The sequence below is a fragment of the Salvelinus namaycush genome, chromosome 20 (assembly GCF_016432855.1).
Source record: "Salvelinus namaycush isolate Seneca chromosome 20, SaNama_1.0, whole genome shotgun sequence".
Classification (NCBI taxonomy): Eukaryota; Metazoa; Chordata; class Actinopteri; order Salmoniformes; family Salmonidae; genus Salvelinus; species Salvelinus namaycush.
In genome coordinates, this window is record NC_052326.1 from 30590305 (window position 1) to 30610373 (window position 20069).

A 20069-nucleotide genomic window follows, 5' to 3' on the forward strand; every position below is an offset into this window, starting at 1 on the left:
TTTTCTCTGTGTGACCCCCCTGCGTCACCATGCCCAAAGGAGCGGTGACCTCCCTAATTAACCCTGACCTTAATGGTCGACTATCTAATGCGTGAACGGGGAAGGGCACATCCACGGGAACAATGGGGGTCCCTAAACTATGAGCTAATGCTCTATCAATTAAATTCCCAGCCGCGCCTGAATCTACAAGCGCCTTATGCTGGGAATGCGGGGGAAACTCAGGAAAAGTGACAGACACAAACATATGTGCAACAGAGGACTCTGGGTGAGAATGGTGCCAGCTCACCTCGGGTGATGCCAGAGCGCCCTGCCTGCTGCCTCGATTCCCAGAGGAACCAACCCGGCACCGACCAGCAGTGTGACCTCTGCGGCCACAGATGGTGCCCGAGCGGAAACGCCCTCTGGTCTCCCTGCGCACCGCCCCTCCCAGCTCCATGGGTATCGGAGAGGTGGTGCGGGAGAATGGAACCACCAGACCCCGATCTGGACGTCCACGAGTAGCCAGCAGGTTGCCCAGCCGGATGGACAGGTCCACCAGCTGGTCGAAAGTGAGGGTGGTGTCTCTGCAGGCCAGCTCCTGACGGACGTCCTCGCGCAGACTGCAGCGGTAGTGGTCGATCAGGGCACTGTTGTTCCATCCCGCGCCGGCAGCCAGGGTTCTAAACTCCAGGGCAAACTCCTGGGCGCTCCTCGTCTCCTGCCTCAGATGGTAGAGGCACTCACCCGCTGCTCTGCCCTCGGGCAGGTGGTCAAAGACTGCCCGGAAACGGCAGGTGAACTCCTCAAAATGGTCCAACGCCGCATCTCCCTCTCTCCACACGGCATTGGCCCACTCCAGGGTTCTCCGGGTGAGGCACGAGACGAGGTCGGACACCCTCTCATGGTCCGATGGAGCTGGGTGGACCGTGGCCAGATAAAGGTTAAGTTGAAGGAGGAACCCCTGGCAGTTGGCAGCACTCCTGTCGTACTCCTGTGGCAAGGAGAGACGGATCCCACTGGGCTCAGGCGGGAAAGGGGCGCTCAGGAGAGACCCCGGTTGTGCTGGTGGAGGCGCTGGAAGAACTCTCTGTCTCTCCCAGCGGTCCATTGTCTGGACAACGCGATCCATGGCGGCGCCCAGATGGTGAAGTATAACCGCATGCTCCTGGACGCGCTCCTCCACCTCCATGGCCGGGGTACCTTCTCCTGCTGACTCCATAGGTGGTCGGAGATTCTGTAATGGGTGCGTGTTGGTGGCAGGGAAGTCAGGGAAGTCAGGCGCAGAAGAACGAACTTGGTAAAAACGGAGTTGTTTAATAAATGCTGATAAAACTCAAAAAAACTAAATTTACAAAATAACAAAAGTGGGTACAAAACCCGTCGCACACCAACATAATACATGCACATCACATTCAAACAAACAATCTCCTACAAGGACATGAGGGGAAACAGAGGGTTAAATACACAACATGTAATTGATGGGATTGGAACCAGGTGTGAAGGATGACAAGACAAAACCAATGGAAAATGAAAAATGGATCAGTGATGGCTAGAAGGCCGGTGACGCCGAACACCGCCCGAACAAGGAGAGGGACCGACTTCGGCGGAAGTCGTGACATCATAATACTAAAGTTAAAATCTACAATCAAAGTAATAAGTAAACAAAATCAACGCATAAAACCACAGACACTTTCAAACCCTTCATTCTTGGTGGTACAATCTAACTTGCAAAACCATGGCTTAACTTCTTGCCGCACGAATCCCTTTAGCGGGATCATTTTCGTAAACAACCGCTGAATTGCAGAGCGCCAAATTCAAAACAAAATACAAAAAATATTTATAATCATGAAATCACAAGTGAAATATACCAAAACACAGCTTAGTTTGTTGTTAATCCACCTATCGTGTCAGATTTTGAAAATATGCTTTACAGCGAAAGCAATCCAAGCGTTTGTGAGTTTATCAATCACTAGACAAAACAGTAAGAACAGCTAGCCTCAAATTAGCTTGGTCACGAAAGTCAGAAAAGCAATAAAATTAATCGCTTACCTTTGATAATCTTCGGATGTTTGCACTCATGAGACTCCCAGTTACACAATAAATGTTATTTTTGTTCGATAAAGATGAGTTTTATAACCAAAAAATGCCATTTGGTTTGCGTGTTATGTTCAGAAAACCACAGGCTCGTTCCGGTCCTGAAAGGCAGACGAAAATTCCAAAAAGTATCCGTAATGTTCGTAGAAACATGTCAAATGTTTTTTATAATCAATCCTCAGGTTGTTTTTAACATACATAATCGATAATATTTCAACCGGACGGTAACCTATTCAATACTACAGAGAAGGAAAATGTCGAGCTACATCTCTCGCGCGCAGGAACTAATCAAAGGACACCTGACGCGTTTTGAAAAATCTCGCTCATTTTTCAAAATAAAAGCTTGAAACTATGTCTAAAGCCTGGTCACAGCCTGAGGAAGCCATTGGAAAATGAATCTGGTTGATACCCCTTTAAATGGAGGAGGGGCAGGCAACGGAACAGGGATTTTTCCAAATAAAAGGCACTTCCGGGTTGGATTTCTTCAGGTTTTTGCCTGCAAAATCAGTTCTGTTATACTCACAGACAATATTTTGACAGTTTTGGAAACTTTAGAGTGTTTTCTATCGTAATCTGTCAATTATATGCATATTCTAGCATCTGGACCTGAGAAATAGTCTGTTTACCTTCGGAACGTTATTTTTCCAAACATAAAAATTCTGCCCCCTAGCTGAAAGAAGTTAAGACCTTCACTTCATACAGTTACACATATGCTTCATTACACAATTTTATTTATGGATTGGCGTGTTAATGACCGATCGGTATTTCAATGCATTTCTAGTCTAAAGTACTATAACTTTCGCAGTGTGCGGACCTCCACAATCAACCTGATACCCCAAATAAACAATTTTGGATAAGTCTAAATTAATTACGGGCATGGCTGACCACCCCCTTCCCTCCCAGCACTCATTCTTCTGGCGTTTCAGTTCGTCCTCCCAATGGCACATGTTAAAAGTGGATGGCCCTTGATAATGTCCTAATTTCTCTCACCTGAGCAGCCACTGTCCTTTACAGTCCATTAAGTCTTGTCCATTTTCCTACCAGTACACCAGCAGCATGAGAGAAGTTTGGACGGGATCTCTCTCCATGCTCATACCACGTGCACTCATGGCGCACTCCAGAGAGAAAAGGCATGAGAGAGAAGGCAGTTGGTAGTTTCGACTGGATCCTGTGTACAGGTTGCTGGCTTGGACTCCGGTCCCACGGTAGAAGTGGTGAAGGACCATAGTGAACGCCATTGTCGCCATTACTTCAGCCGGTTAGAGGGGTGAGGTTCACACAGTTCTCAGACAAATTATCCCTTCCATGCATCTAGATACCATCTGTGGTCACCTTCGCCATAACCTCGAGAGAAGACAGACCAGAACAACAGTTTAGTTTAGGGCATTTCTGTTTCAGGAAATCCAGACAATTCACTGTATGACAAATGTTTCACTGTATGACATTACTACTGCCAATATTCTTAATACAAATGTCTAAGACAAATGTCAAAGAGAATAACAACACACAGTTGAAACCATTTTTTTCTCCAAAGTAGCTTATACTCCCTCTTGGCGATCTCACCGCAGAGTAACAGGGTCAGGGAGTCAGAGGGCTAATCCTTAGGGAGAAATCCAGACCATTCAGAAGAATCTGAATCTGGTGAGATTTGTATTGAAGCAAGAGAAAAACAAACAACACAACAACAGCAATGCACTTCTTCATATAAAAATAGAGGTGGGGAAAACTTCACTGCCTGTTATCAAAATAACTAATAAAATTAGAATTACAACCCTTGATGACTCCATCTTAACTTAATTGTATCCCGTAAGGTAATAGTAAAATAGACTAGAGACAGGTGTCCCTCATTCAGGGGCAGCACTCTCTTTCCTTCTCGTGTTCTAAATCACACAAGACTGTTGATCAATTATAAACTACTTCCTAATTATTAGTGTTTACATATCCCATTTAAATCTCACCCAATGTCTCTAGTCTTTCTAGTGAGGGTGATCAGGCCTCACCAGAAAGTCAGGACAGAGGTCATTCAACCCCATTTAACTTCTCTGCGCTACGGATCCCGTTAGCGGGATCACTTTCCTAAACAACCGCTGAATTGCAGGGCGCAAAATATTACTAAAAATATTTATAATCATGCAATCACAAGTGAAATATACCAAAACACAGCTTAGCTTGTTAATCCACCTATCATGTCAGATTTTGAAAATATGCTTTGCAGCGAAAGCAATCCAAGCTTTTGTGAGTGTATCAATCAATGCTAGAACAGCTAGCCCCAAATTAGCATGGTCACGAAAGTCAGAAAAGCAATAAAATTAATCGCTTACCTTTGATAATCTTCGGATGTTTGCACTCACGAGACTCCCAGTTACACAATAAATGTTATTTTTGTTCGATAAATATTACTTTAATAACAAAAAAACGCCATTTTGGGTTGCGCGTTGTGTTCAGAAAACCAAAGCCTCGTTCCGTTCAACGAAAATTCCAAAAAGTATCCGTAATGTTCGTAGAAACATGTCAAATGTTTTTTATAATCAAGCCTCAGGTTGTTTTTAACAAACGTAATCGATAATATTTCAACCGGACCGTAACCTATTCAATAAAAGAGAGAAAGAAAATGGAGAGCTACCCCTCGCCAACAGCCAATGAAATTGCAGGGCGCCAAATTCAATCAACAGAAATCTCATAATTCAAATATCTCAAACATACAAATATTAGACACCATTTTAAAGATACAATTCTCGTTAATCCAACCACAGTGTCCGATTTCAAAAAGGCTTTTCAGCGAAAGCAGAACATATCATTATGTTAGGTCAGCAACTAGTCACAGAAAGCATACAGCGATTTTCCAACCAAAGAGAGGAGTCACAAAAAAGCAGAAATAGAGATAAAATGAATCACTAACCTTTGATATTCTTCATCAGATGACACTCCCGGGACAACATGTTACACAATACATGTATGTTTTGTTCGATTAAGTTGATATTTATATCCAAAAACCTCAGTTTACATTTGGCTTTGCCTCCAAAACATCCCGTGAATTTGCACAGAGCCACATCAATTTACAGAAATACTCATAATAAACATTGATAAAAAATACAAGTGTTATTCACAGAATTAAAGATATACTTCTCCTTAATGCAACCGCTGTGTCAGATTTAAAAAAAACTTTAAAAAGCAAACCATGCAATAATCTGAGTACGGCGCTCAGACAACAAATCAAGCCAAACAGATATGCGCCATGTTGGAGTCAACAGAAGTCAGAAATAGCATTATAAATATTCACTTACCTTTGATGATCTTCATCAGAATGCACTCCCAGGAATCCCAGTTCCACAATAAATGTTTGATTTGTTCGATAAAGTTCATCTTCATGTCCAAATACCTCCTTTTTGTTTGCACGTTTAGCCCAGTATTCCAAATTCATGACGCGCGATCACTAGGAGCAGACGAAAAGTCAAAAAGTTCCCTTACAGTCCATAGAAACATGTCAAACGAAGTATAGAATCAATCTTTAGGATGTTTTTAACATAAATCTTCAATAATGTTCCAACCGGAGAATTCCTTTGTCTTCAGAAATGCAATGGAACTCAAGCTAACTCTCACGTGAACGCGCATGGTCAGCTCATGGCACTCTGGGAGAGACCTTACTCAATCCCCTCTCATACGCCCCCACTTCACAGTAGAAGCATCAAACAAGGTTCTAAAGACTGTTGACATCTAGTAGAAGCCTTAGGAAGTGCAATATGACCCCATAGACACGGTGTATTCGATAGGCCAAGAGTTGAAAAACTACAAACCTCAGATTTCCCACTTCCTGGTTGGATTTTCCCATATGAGTTCTGTTATACTCACAGACATCATTCAAACAGTTTTAGAAACTTCAGAGTGTTTTCTATCCAAATCTACTAATAACATGCATATATTAGCAATTGGGACTGAGTAGCAGGCAGTTTACTCTGGGCACGCTTTTCATCCAAACGTGAAAATGCTGCCCTCTAGCCAAACCGGTTAAGTGAGTGTTTCTTTACCTGTACCTCAGACATTATTTAAAGATATTTCAAACATTTTGTGTATAAGATTTACATTTGGGTTTTTCAATAAAAATGTTATCAAGAGAATTTACATGTGTTCAACCAAAACTCAATAGACAATAGATACTTCAGAAAATATTCATTTGTGTGCCCTTTAAGGTGCATCCTTTATAACCTGTGAAATCCACACTTAAATCAAAAGAAAAAGACCCCACACAATAAATCAGTATTAACACCACTAACAAAGTTTCATAACATGTAAAAGCAAACAAAATGGCCAGGCCTTACTTAATTTGGGAGCTCCCTTAACAACTGGATTCGGGTACCTTTATACTGTTTAGTGCACCGCCTCAATGACTGCTCTCCTAAGGCACCTGCCTCAGGAAGCCTTTCAAAGGGAGAGATACAGAATCATTGGTAAACATGTCAAAGAAACTTGGTAGAGGACATTCCATAAGTCCTGGAAGAAAGAAAATAAATGTCTTAATCAGTCCTAAAAATTCTTAAGCTTAATTGAGTTTACTCAATTAATGGCGCTGGAAGGGATGGCTGCTGTTTTTTTATCATTGTTTGTAACTTATTATGTACATAAAGTTGCTGCTACCGTCTCTTAGGACCGAAAAGAGCTTCTGGACATCAGAACAGCCATTACTCACCTCAAACTGGACAGATATTTTTTCTTTCATGAGTCCGATGTGAAGGATATACTGCTTTCCGGAGAACAGGTCCAAATCCCCGTCATTCGCATGAAGAAAAGGGAGAGATACCGAGGGAGAAGGTCAGCATGCCTTGTTAGGATTCGTAGGCGAGTGAGTAAATCGCCATTACCATCGGTTCTATTGGCCAAAGTGCAATCACTGGAAAACAAACTCGATGATCTACCTACCAACGGGACATTAAAAACTGTAATATCTTATGATTCACCGAGTCGTGGCTGATTGACGACACGGATAATATAGAACTGGCTGGTTTTTCTGTGCATCGCTAGGACAGAGTAGCTACATCTGATGAGACAAGGGGCAGGGGTGTGTGTCTATTTGTCAATAACTGCTTGTGCGCGATGTCTAATGTTAAAGAAGTCTTGAGGTATTGCTCGCCTGAGGTAGAGTACCTCATGATAAGGTGTGGACCACACTATCTACCAAGAGACTTCTCATCTATATTATTCGTAACCATCTATATACCACCACAAACCGATGCTGGCACTAACCGCACTCAACGATCTGTATAAGGCCATAAGCAAACAAGAAAATGCTCATCCAGAAGCGGCACTCCTAGTGGCCGGGGACTTTAATGCAGGCAAATTTAATCCGTTTGACCTCATTTTGACCAGCATGTCACGTGCAACCAGAGGGCAAAAAATTCGAGACCACCTTTACTCCACACACAGAGACCCATACAAAGCTCTCCCTCGCCCTCCATTTGGCAAATCTGACCATAACTCCATCCTCCTGATTCCTGCTTACAAGCAAAAACAAAAGCAGGAAGTACCAGTGACTCACTCAATACGGAAGTGGTCCAACGCTACAGGACTGTTTTGCTAGCACAGACTGGAATATGTTCTGTGATTCATCCAATGGCATTGAGGAGTATACCACCTCAGTCACCAGCTTCATCAATAAGTGCATTGAGGAGGTCGTCCACACAGTGACCGTACGTACATATCCCAATCAGAAGCCATGGATTATAGGCAACATCCGCACCGAGCTAAAGGCTAGAGCTGCTGCTTTCAAGGAGTGGGAGACTAATTCGGACGCTTATAAGAAATCCCACTGTATATAGCCTCGTTATTGTTATGTAATTCTACTGTAACTTTTTATTTTTACTTTATTTATAACTCTTTTTTTTAACTGCACTGTTGGTTAAGGGCTTGTAAGTAAGCATTTCACGGTACGGTTGTTGTATTCGGCGCATGTGACAAAAAAAAATTGATTTGATTTGAAGTCTTGGTAAAACCATGTGTATACAGAATTAAACTTCAGACACAACAGATGATACGGTTTCCCGTAAAGCGGAATAGGCACCTTCTAAAGGAAACAATCCCAGGTCCCCTCACTTGTAATTGTAATCTTTTTTGACCTGTTGCATTGACATGCAGTTCTGTACTAACTGTCCCTAGGACATAAAGTAGTCAAAATATGAAACCTGTGACGTTACCTTCTTACTTAAATAATTTGTGCTACCCAAACTATAACTATAAAAGTATAAAACTATTAAATTGAATAATAATTGGATATTGTCAAAAATATGTCTTATTCATACCTGTAACGGTTTTCTTCTGTGGAAGAAGGAGAGGACCAAAGCGCAGCGTGATTAGTGTTCATCATGTTTAAATGAATAATAAAAAACTGAACACTACAAATTACAAAACAACAAACGTGAAAACCGAAACAGTTCTATCTGGTGCAGACACACAAAGACTGAAGACAACCACCCACAAAACCCAACACAAAACAGGCTACCTAAATATGGTTCCCAATCAGAGACAACACAAAACACTTGCCTCTGATTGAGAACCATATCAGGCCAAACACAGAAATAGGAAAAACATAGAAATACAAAACTAGACTGCCCACCCCAACTCACGCCCTGACCATACTAAATAAAGACACAACAAAGGAAATAAAGGTCAGAACGTGACAATACCTCTGTCCCAAATTTCCCCACTGTGTCCCTTACAGCCTGTTTGAGTTCAGTTAGTACTGGCTGCTATCTATTGTTCCACAGGAAACGTATCTCTTACCCAAACACCAAATGGTGGCCTCTAATTTAATATCAGTCCCAATGCTCAATCCCTCTGTTCGTCATGTGACCTTATATTGAAACATATTAAATGTATATTATTTTAAGATTAACATGTAATGTGCTGAATTTATAAAAAACATCTGCCAATTCAGAAGGAAAGAGAAACTTTGGAGGGAGCTTCCTTTTTTAAGGTAGCACTCGAGACTAGAGACTTTCTGTGATCAACTTTCACAATACCTGGGCTGGCGCTGTCGATCAGTCCCCTATCGATGTCCCCTACTAAGTCTCTACCTAACAGGTTAAATTCTAGTAACCCATTATACTTTCATACATTGTTACTTTATCAAATCTAGTTAATCATTATACTATTCATTTCTCTTAATGCTTTTTAAACCACTTACGTACGTCTACGTGTGGATGTGCAAGTTGAATATAGTTATTACTATTTTTCTCCATTGTGACTTTATCAAATCTCTAGTAACCGAGTATACTTCACCAATTCCTCCTTTAGACTTTTTTTCACTTTTATTTAACCAGGTAGGCCAGTTGAGAACAAGTTCTATTCATACAGGGGTTTAGATATTTACACTAGTTGTTCTATTTAACAGCATATTTGGGAATAATACTTTCTCCTTTCATATCTCTCACATACACAGATCCCCTACATAACGTTACAGATCATGAATGCCTACAGACATCCACACCACTCATGTGCATCAACAACTCTAAATGCCTACAATAACTATTTTTATTATCAGTGGATTTCAGACCATGTGGACTATCGTTACACATGTGAGTAGTAACTGCAGACATATGTAGACACTTCTGAGGTATTCACCATATGTATCTTCAACAGTTCCAGTGGTTCTCTGACCACGTAGACACTTCTCTTATAAATCCCTACAGACAATTGTCAGTGGGGCCTCCTGCCTTCACTCTAGCCTTCTCCTAAGACTAGCTTGCCGCTACTTCCTAAACATATATAATAACCGTAGATAACATCATAGATTGAAAAACTCAGCTCATAGAACTGGTTGAGGTATCCATTCAGACACACACTCAGTAATCTCCCATATTACCTCTTTCACACCGGAGCATGTACCCTGACAGCTCTCATTTACTCAGTACTTAATAGTAATAATATATCTGATTGTTCTAAATCTCTTATTATCCAGATTTCAATCAGCTTAAAATCCACATTTCTATCAGCTTAACACATCCTTTTCACAATCACACAACTCTCACATCCAAATTCACTATTCCCATACACACTCAGTAATCTCCCTTATTACCCTATGTGCATCTCTGCACCATATATATCTTTCACAAACATATATAATAACACCACGTGCTATTACTAGTGGCTGCAGGCCACATAGACACATCCCTTGTAAATGCCTACAGACAGCTGTCTGCGGGACTTTCCATGGTACCGTTACTTGCTCTAGTCTTTTCTATAAGACTAGCTCTAGCCTTCTTACGTCATATGTATCACTGCCAAGGTTCCAATAAAGTCTAAAGTTAATCATAGTCTCTACAGTAGCTATAGTCTGAGCATCCGTAGTCCCTATAGCATCACAGTCCCTATAGCATCCATAGTATCTATGGTCCCTATAGCATCATATTCCCTACACCATCTATAGTCCCTGAGCATCCATAGTATCAATAGTTTATATAGTCATAAATGCTATGGTCTCTATAGACTCTATAGTCTTGCCGCATACATATAGAATAACACACACACTTTCATACATTCACTCAGTACCTATTATCCAAATTTCAATCAGCTTAATAGCCAAATTTAAATCCTGTTATCATCCCAATTTCAATCAGCTTAATACTTTTCACATTCACACAACTCACATCCACATTCGCTTCGTGCTCTTACTTGACTTAGGACTAGTGGTACCCTCCTCCATTTTTATGTTTAGTTTTATTGATTTTGTTATTTTTTATACAAATTCATTTAAATTGACTTGCTGAAATCAGAAGACATCCAATTGTTTGTGAATGTTGTGTCTCCTCATGGGTAGCTCACAGTAAGGGTCTGTTCTTTTGGTCAGATTGGAATTTCCCTCACGTTTCATTTTATGTGCCACCGGTCATAAAATGTGCCACCGGTTTTCCTCGCATCATCCTGTTCGTTGATGCCAAATTGTTGGGGAAATTCTACACATGGGACACTCGAAGTCAATCTTAAATTAATCATTGTTTATTATCAGTGTGCTGGAGAGGTCCCAACCAACTCAATGCTCCAAGTACACATGTCGATCAGGAGCTCTCTGAGCAGTCCCGTTACATCTCTTATATACTGGTTACAGACACGTTACATAGGCATAGTTCAATAGTTCATAGGGTTGGTTCTGTCATGTGTATGGAACCGTCTCCTATCTCTATAGAACATATTATTAGATAGTCCTAAGGAGGGGATCATGTCGTCCCCCACCCTCATATCTTTACCAAGCACAGGTAGAAACCAAGGATTATTTATGACACTAAAACGAGATTAACATCATTTTCAAGGCTGTCTCTTCACAAGATAACATTTCCATCACAGACCTCTCCAGCTTGCTGTTAATAAACAATTATTAATTTAAGATTGACTTAGTGTCCCATGTGTAGAATTTCCACGACACTAGCTAGTTAGGTAGTTAGCAAACGTAGCTACACACAATAATACCAATAAGACAATATCCAGCAGCTAGTTGGCTGTAAAATCTCCTAAACAAACTGCACTATCAATTTTGGAGTCTACAATCTCACCATGTTCAACCTGCAGATCGATATGCCTCACAGAGTGGAGTCTGACATTCGCAGCGGCAAATATACTTTTGAGGAGATGGTAAATGTTTCCCATGCTACGTGGGCCGCGCGGTGCATTCTGGGTGATTCTGGGGCAAGGAACTCTCTTTTTCAAGGACCAAAGAGGCAGACATATAGGAAAAATTGCTAGACCCTCCATTAAATTACACATTTTCTTGAGGTAGGAATATTATGAAAATTTGATCGATGGCTCATTCGAGAGAAGACATCCTCTGAAGTTATGACATATGCCAGTGTTGAAATTTGACATGTATGATAGACGTTTTCGAGATCTAAAAGTCTTATTCCTATTAACTTCCAGTGTGGTGAGACTTTATCACGGTGCTACGTCATATCCAAGCCAGATTTCCACCTGCTTGAATTCCAATAACTCAGAAACACGTGAAAACATGAAATGAACCAGAGAATTGATAGAACGTCACTCAGAGATGCACAAAAACAATATAACATTCAAAATGGGTGAACGTTTCCTTTAACTCCCCTAGCTGTGCTTTTCAGGAACTGAAGCGAGCACACTTGCAGTTTTTTGTTTCTTTGGAACACACATTACTGTTGTTATTTACACAATCTGATAACGGTCCATTAGAAATCGCAATCATCATTTGAAAACGTATTCTATTGCCAGCATGACTAGCTAAGTTATCAAATACAATCTTAGTGGTTTGCTTTCACAAAGCACTTTAGAGAAACACATAGTAATTTTGGTGCACATAGAATTGAGTCATGAGTGCATTCAGCCCTAGCTACTTTGTTGCTTAGACAAAGTCATTTCTGTAGATTCTTATTTATTTCATGTTAAGGTCAACCCTGTTACGTGTTTAACCTGTTTAAAGTTTTTTTTAATAACTTTGTCAAAAGAAACATTGAACATCTAATAGTCAAATCAGTTGAGCTGGTTGTCCAATTGTGTTTTATGTTCTTTTATTTAACCTTTATTTAACTAGGAAAGTCAGTTAAGAACAAATTCTTATTTACAATGACGGCCTAGGAACAGTGGGTTAACTGCCTTGTTCAGGGGCAGAACGACCGATTTTTACCGTGTCAGCTTGGGGATTCGATCTAGCAACCTTACGGTTACTGGCCCAACACTCTAACCACTGGGCTACCTGCCTCCCCAGGTACGGTTGTTGTATTCGGCGCATGTGACAAAAAAAAATTGATTTGATTTGAAGTCTTGGTAAAACCATGTGTATACAGAATTAAACTTCAGACACAACAGATGATACGGTTTCCCGTAAAGCGGAATAGGCACCTTCTAAAGGAAACAATCCCAGGTCCCCTCACTTGTAATTGTAATCTTTTTTGACCTGTTGCATTGACATGCAGTTCTGTACTAACTGTCCCTAGGACATAAAGTAGTCAAAATATGAAACCTGTGACGTTACCTTCTTACTTAAATAATTTGTGCTACCCAAACTATAACTATAAAAGTATAAAACTATTAAATTGAATAATAATTGGATATTGTCAAAAATATGTCTTATTCATACCTGTAACGGTTTTCTTCTGTGGAAGAAGGAGAGGACCAAAGCGCAGCGTGATTAGTGTTCATCATGTTTAAATGAATAATAAAAAACTGAACACTACAAATTACAAAACAACAAACGTGAAAACCGAAACAGTTCTATCTGGTGCAGACACACAAAGACTGAAGACAACCACCCACAAAACCCAACACAAAACAGGCTACCTAAATATGGTTCCCAATCAGAGACAACACAAAACACTTGCCTCTGATTGAGAACCATATCAGGCCAAACACAGAAATAGGAAAAACATAGAAATACAAAACTAGACTGCCCACCCCAACTCACGCCCTGACCATACTAAATAAAGACACAACAAAGGAAATAAAGGTCAGAACGTGACAATACCTCTGTCCCAAATTTCCCCACTGTGTCCCTTACAGCCTGTTTGAGTTCAGTTAGTACTGGCTGCTATCTATTGTTCCACAGGAAACGTATCTCTTACCCAAACACCAAATGGTGGCCTCTAATTTAATATCAGTCCCAATGCTCAATCCCTCTGTTCGTCATGTGACCTTATATTGAAACATATTAAATGTATATTATTTTAAGATTAACATGTAATGTGCTGAATTTATAAAAAACATCTGCCAATTCAGAAGGAAAGAGAAACTTTGGAGGGAGCTTCCTTTTTTAAGGTAGCACTCGAGACTAGAGACTCTTTCTGTGATCAACTTTCACAATACCTGGGCTGGCGCTGTCGATCAGTCCCCTATCGATGTCCCCTACTAAGTCTCTACCTAACAGGTTAAATTCTAGTAACCCATTATACTTTCATACATTGTTACTTTATCAAATCTAGTTAATCATTATACTATTCATTTCTCTTAATGCTTTTTAAACCACTTACGTACGTCTACGTGTGGATGTGCAAGTTGAATATAGTTATTACTATTTTTCTCCATTGTGACTTTATCAAATCTCTAGTAAGAGAAACTTTGGAGGGAGCTTCCTTTTTTAAGGTAGCACTCGAGACTAGAGACTCTTTCTGTGATCAACTTTCACAATACCTAAATACCACAATAAGCCTAAATAAGTTCAGGAGTAGAAAATGGCTTAAGAAGTCACAGTGTGCAATAATAGTGTATATAAAAAAGCAGACATTAAATATCCCTTTTAGCCTAGTGAAGTTATTAATCACGCTTTGGATGGTATATCAGTACACCCAGTCACTACAAAGATACAGGCGTCCTTCCTAACTCAGTTTGCCGGAGAGGAAGAAAACCACTCTGGGATTTCACAATGAGGCCAATGGTGACTTTATAACAGTTAGAGTTTAATGGTTGTGATAGGTGAAAACTGAGGATGGATCAACAACATTGTAGTTACTCCACAATACTAACGTAATTGACAAAGTGAGAAGGAAGCCTGTACAGAATAAAAAATATTCCAAAACATGCATCTTGTTTGCAATAAGGCACTAAAGTAAAACTGCAAAAAATGTGGCAAAGAAATTAACTTTATGTCCTGAATACAAAGCATTATGTTTGGGGCAAACACAACACATCACTAAGTAACACTCTTTGTATTTTCAAGCATGGTGGTGGCTGCATCATGTTATGGGTATGCTTGTCATCGGCAAGTTTACCTAGAAATGCTCACAGCTGTAAACTAAATCTAAAAGGCACTGTATGACTAATTTATGGTGGAAATTTCAACCCTGTTACATCAACCCTGTTACTTTAATTGGCACCAACTATAGTAATTTTAGTAATGTTTCTTAATTTAGAGCTGGATTATTATTATTTTTTGTTAAATTGAACATGTGCTCTTTATGACAGAATGTTGAAATTAGGTTAATTATTTATTAAAACAAAATACCCAATTACACTACCCAAAATGCACTATTTGGACTATTTTGGTAGACTATCACAAGAGTGTTGTGATTAGGATGAAATAAGAATGTTATTTAAACCCATTTTAAATGCTTGATGTGGTCATAAAACCTTTGATTAATTTTGCACACATTCACAAAAGCCTAGCTTTTTTACCTGTGCCTCCTCTTTCTAGGTGCATAATCTGATGTCTGTGGACAACTTGTTTGTTGCGGTTGAAGAGTATGACAACTATCAGTTTAAAGACTCAAAGGTATATCTCTCTTCATTACAGCACAGCCAATAAGGAACCTGAATTCTTACACTTTCATTTCAACTATAACATTCACGTTGCATGAAAGACCAGTCCCCTACACTTTATAACATGCCTCCCCCTCTTAAGGTATTTGATAGAATCACTACCCTTTCTGTCCAACAGGATGAGTCATTGGAGGACTTGCAGAAGCTGGCCTCCAAGCTGCCATGGACCAATGCATTGAAGGTCTGGAAACTGAACACCTCTCTGAAGAAGAACAGACGACCCCATAGACGGTCCCAAGGGGAGAGGAGGGCGAGATAGAGACCGAGGCAAAGCCAACAAAGACGTTGTGGAGAAGGACGCCGTTGACACTGTCACCACAGAGACTTAGAAGCTGGAGCTTGAGGCACCTACTGCAGGCCAGAGTGTGGGGGCAGGGGAGGCCGGGTCTCCTGACCTGAAGAACAGCCCCCAGGGTGAGCAGCAGGCGGTGGAGGGGCAGGAGCCCAGGGGTGAAGGTGCTGAAGTTCAGTGTGACGTGCAGGAGAAAAACACAGCTTCTTCTCCAACAAGACCGCCAGGGACTTTGGTGGAGCCATGCAAGACTTCTTCAAGTGGAAAGCGGATATGACCAAGTTTGATATCAATGTAAACATAACATAACATTGCAGCCTGTTCAATTGGGACTGGCACCCACTGAATTCCTCTGCCCTAGCCAAAAGAAACCCCCATGGTCACATGCTTGTTAAGATAATCCTTTGAGACACATAACTCTTGAGTTGATTACTTTACAAAGAGGGAAGAAATAACAGTTCTGAGTATAAATATTTTCCATCAAAATAAATTGTTATGGTCACGTAATGTTTACATACACCTTAGCCAAAATACATTTCAACTAAGTTTTTCACAATTCCTGACATTTAATTCAAGTAAAGATTTCCTGTCTTAGGTCAGTTAGGATTACCACTTTATTTGAAGAATGTAAAATGTCAGAATAATAGTAGAGTCATTTATTTCAGCGTTTATTTCTTTCATCACATTCCCAGTGGGTCAGAAGTTTACATACACTCAATTAGTATTTGGTAGCATCGCTTTTAAATTGTTTAACTTGGGTCAAACGTTTCGGCTAGCCTTCCACAAACTTCCCACAATAAGTTGGGTGAATTTTGGCCCATTCCTCCTGACAGAGCTGGTGTAACTGAGTCAGGTTTGTAGGCCTCCTTGCTCGCACACGCTTTTTCAGTTCTGCCCACAAATTTTCTATAGGATTGAGGTCAGGGCTTTGTGATGGCCACTCCAATACCTTGACTTTGTTGTCCTTAAAACATTTTCCCACAACTTTGGAAGTATGCTTGGGGTCATTGCCCATTTGGAAGACCCATTTGCGACCAAGCTTTAACTTCCTGACTGATGTCTTGAGATGTTGCTTCAATATATCCACATAATTTTCCTTCAACTTGATGACATCTATTTTGTGACGTGCACCAGTCCCTCCTGCAGAAAAGCACCCCCACAACATGATGCTGCCACCCCCGTGCTTCACAGTTGGGATGGTGTTCTTTGGCTTGCAAGCCTCCCCCCTTTTCCTCCAAACATAACGATGGTCATTATGGCCAAACAGTTTCATCAGACCAGAGGACATTTCTCCAAAAAGTACGATCTTTGTCCCCATGTGCAGTTGCAAACCGTAGTCTGGCTTTTTTATGGCAGTTTTGGAGCAGTGGCTTCTTCCTTGCTGAGCGGCCTTTCAGGTTATGTCGATATAGGACTACTTTTACTGTGGATATAGATACTTTTGTACCTGTTTCCTCCAGCATCTTCACAAGGTTCTTTGCTGTGTTCTGGGATTGATTTGCACATTTCGCACCAAATTATGTTAATCTCTAGGACACAGAACGCGTCTCCTTCCTGAGCGGTTTGACGGCTGCGTAGTCCCATGGTGTTTATACTTGCGTACTATTGTTTGTACAGATGAACGCGGTACCTTCAGGTGTTTGGAAATTGCTCCCAAGGATCAACCAAACTTGTGGAGAGCTACAATTGTTTTTCTGAGGTCTTGGCTGATTTCTTTTGATTTTCCCATGATGTCAAGCAAAGAGGCACTGAGTTTGAAGGTAGGCCTTGAAATACATCCACAGGTACACCTACAATTGACTCAAATTATGTCAATTAGCCTATCAGAAGCTTCTAAAGCCATGACATAATTTTCTGGAATTCTCCAAGCTGTTTAAAGGCACAGTCAACTTAGTGTATGTAAACTTCTAACCCACTGGAATTGTGAACAGTGAATTAATTATATGTGAAATAATCTGTCTGTAAACAATTGTTGGAACAATTACTTGTCATGCACAAAGTAGATGTCCTAACCGACTTGCCAAAACTATAGTTTGTTAACAAGAAATTTGTGGAGTGGTTGAAAAATGAGTTTTAATGACTCCAACCTAAGTGTATGTAAACTTCCGACTTCAACTGTTAGTGTGATATTTACGCTTTTCATTTTTTATTAATTTGCTAAAATGTCTAAAAGACGGTTTTTGCTTTGTCATTATGGGGTATTGTGTGTAGGTTGAAGAAGGGAAAAAAACAATTATACCCATTTTAGTATAAGTCTGTAACCAAACAAAATGTGAAAAAAGTCAAGGGGTCTGAATACTTTCCAAATTCACTGTATATACTCCCCACCTCTGCAGTACACCAGGGCTGCCCATAGACATGGTGCAGTGGGACCTGTGTCATCTACCCATGAGAACCAGCTCAGTGGGCATCATTATCACTGACATGCCCTTTGGGAAGAGGTAGATACCACTGTACTGTTTCAATTAGGACACTCAACATAGACAGAACCTACCAACAAGTCTTCAATGGAGTAATTTATTAATTGAATGTATTCATATTGTTTACATGGCTGATGTGTATGTTGTGTGGTTTTCTTATAGAAAGGGCTCCAGAAAGAAGAACTGAGACCTGTATCCGCCCTGTGTAAGAGAGATGGCCCGGGTGTCCAGACCAGGCTCAGGGAAGGCCGTCATCCTGACCCAGGATAAGAAATGCTTTCAAAAGGTAATGTACCACACATACAGTAAGACTGTGTAATTCGTGGTGGAGTGGGGTGGACAGACGTGTCCTAACCTGTCTGTTCTGGAAGGCATCTGGAAAATTCCAGGGTTTCCAAAAAATGAGTAGTTGAGGAAGTTGGATCATATTAATTTCATTAATCCACAACAATATTATCTGTGTGAACAAACCTCTATTGTGAGAGTATAGTATGGACTGAGTCTACTCTGTTTCTGGTGTAGATGGGCCCTTGGCCAGATGGCTTTTCTCAAAGCAATACTGTGGTGTTTTAGCGTTAATGATTTGTGCAATGAGTGTTTTGTGACGGGGTGTATCTGTCTTCCTCATGCCATTTTGAGGATTGGAGAACTCTGGCGGAAGCATCACACTGTCTGGGTCAATGTAGGTGGCCTACACGCAGGGGTGTTCCTCCTCAAACAGACAGCAGGGATCTTTGGCCAAACCCCAGAAGACATCCGGGAACCACTAGAAGAAAAAGCAGCAAAGGAAAAGGAGGATGAGTGGCCAAGTTAAGCACCACCTATACAGCAATATACTTTAGAAATGGCAGAAAAAATTACCTTTTGACATTATTTATTTGATTAACATATTATGTTGTTGAAGGTCCAAAAGTGAGTATGTCTCATAGGGAAGCATTTCCTAAGTTTTACTGTATTTTTATTGACACATGACATTTGGGTTAAGTGGAAAAATGTTGACGGCCTATTTATACAACCAGTTTCCTTTTCATGTTAAACCCCAGCGTTATAAGAAGTTGTTGGGGTACGTCTGAGTGCCAGTTATATAAATGCAATTAATGAATCATCCATGGTTCTTTTAGCTACAGTAGGTAAGCAAGGATATTGATTTACACCCCAATTGTGCTGTTGAGGGAATGAGTTCAAATTACCACATCTCTCCACTCCATTGACGACTTGTAGGTAGGTAGGTAGGTAGGTTCCTTACGATGACTCTTATGGTCACTAAAACTTGTATCCAAACATGCCTAGATCAGTTGATGTTGATGTAATGGACTTTTTTATGACACTTACAGACTGTGCACACTCATTCTCATGCATCACCCAGCTGTATATTCAATGACAACAGTGTCTCATCCTTACATCAGCTATGTCTGCTGCTGTTGTGAAACAGATACACCATTGATGTGACTTCAGTCGACCTCTTTTTACATTTGTGAGTTTGACACCACCATAATCACCACATCATCAACTGAAATAAAAGTGACTATGCAAGCTTTGTCTAAATATGACAGACTAGGTACATTTCAGCTTATTTGATAGAAATATCCGTTTTAAAATGTTGACCTGAATAACATGTAAGTAAGTGTAATTTATTGAGGTAGGCAACCCATGACGTAGCCAAGTAAATACACACCTTTGTTTGCTGAAATCCATACTTTTTTAATAAAACGTCAATCAAATATAACCACTGACTGTTTCCTCGTTGCTGTTGCTCTAAGATGGCAACTCGAATGTGAATGTGCCGACTGAATATCAATGAGGAAACAGTCGGTGCTTGTTTTTGATTAACGTTTTATTAAAAAGTATGATTTTAGTAAACAAAGAAAAAGGCACGCAACAACAGGACAAACTTAGGTACATGGTAAGAGTTTAAGAATTTACATTTTTGAAGTATAGTATCGACTGCATAGTGAGTCAAAGGTACATTTCTTTCAAATAGTCTGCGCTCAACTTTATGGAGGCCACCCATGAAGACACGATATCAG

General features: G+C 40.5%; 1 pseudogene; it reads left to right on the forward strand.

Annotated features, from left to right (window-relative positions):
* The first annotated feature begins 377 nt into the window (after positions 1-377).
* LOC120064753 lies at positions 378-18856 on the forward strand (annotated as a pseudogene).
* Positions 18857-20069: the final 1213 nt, after the last annotated feature.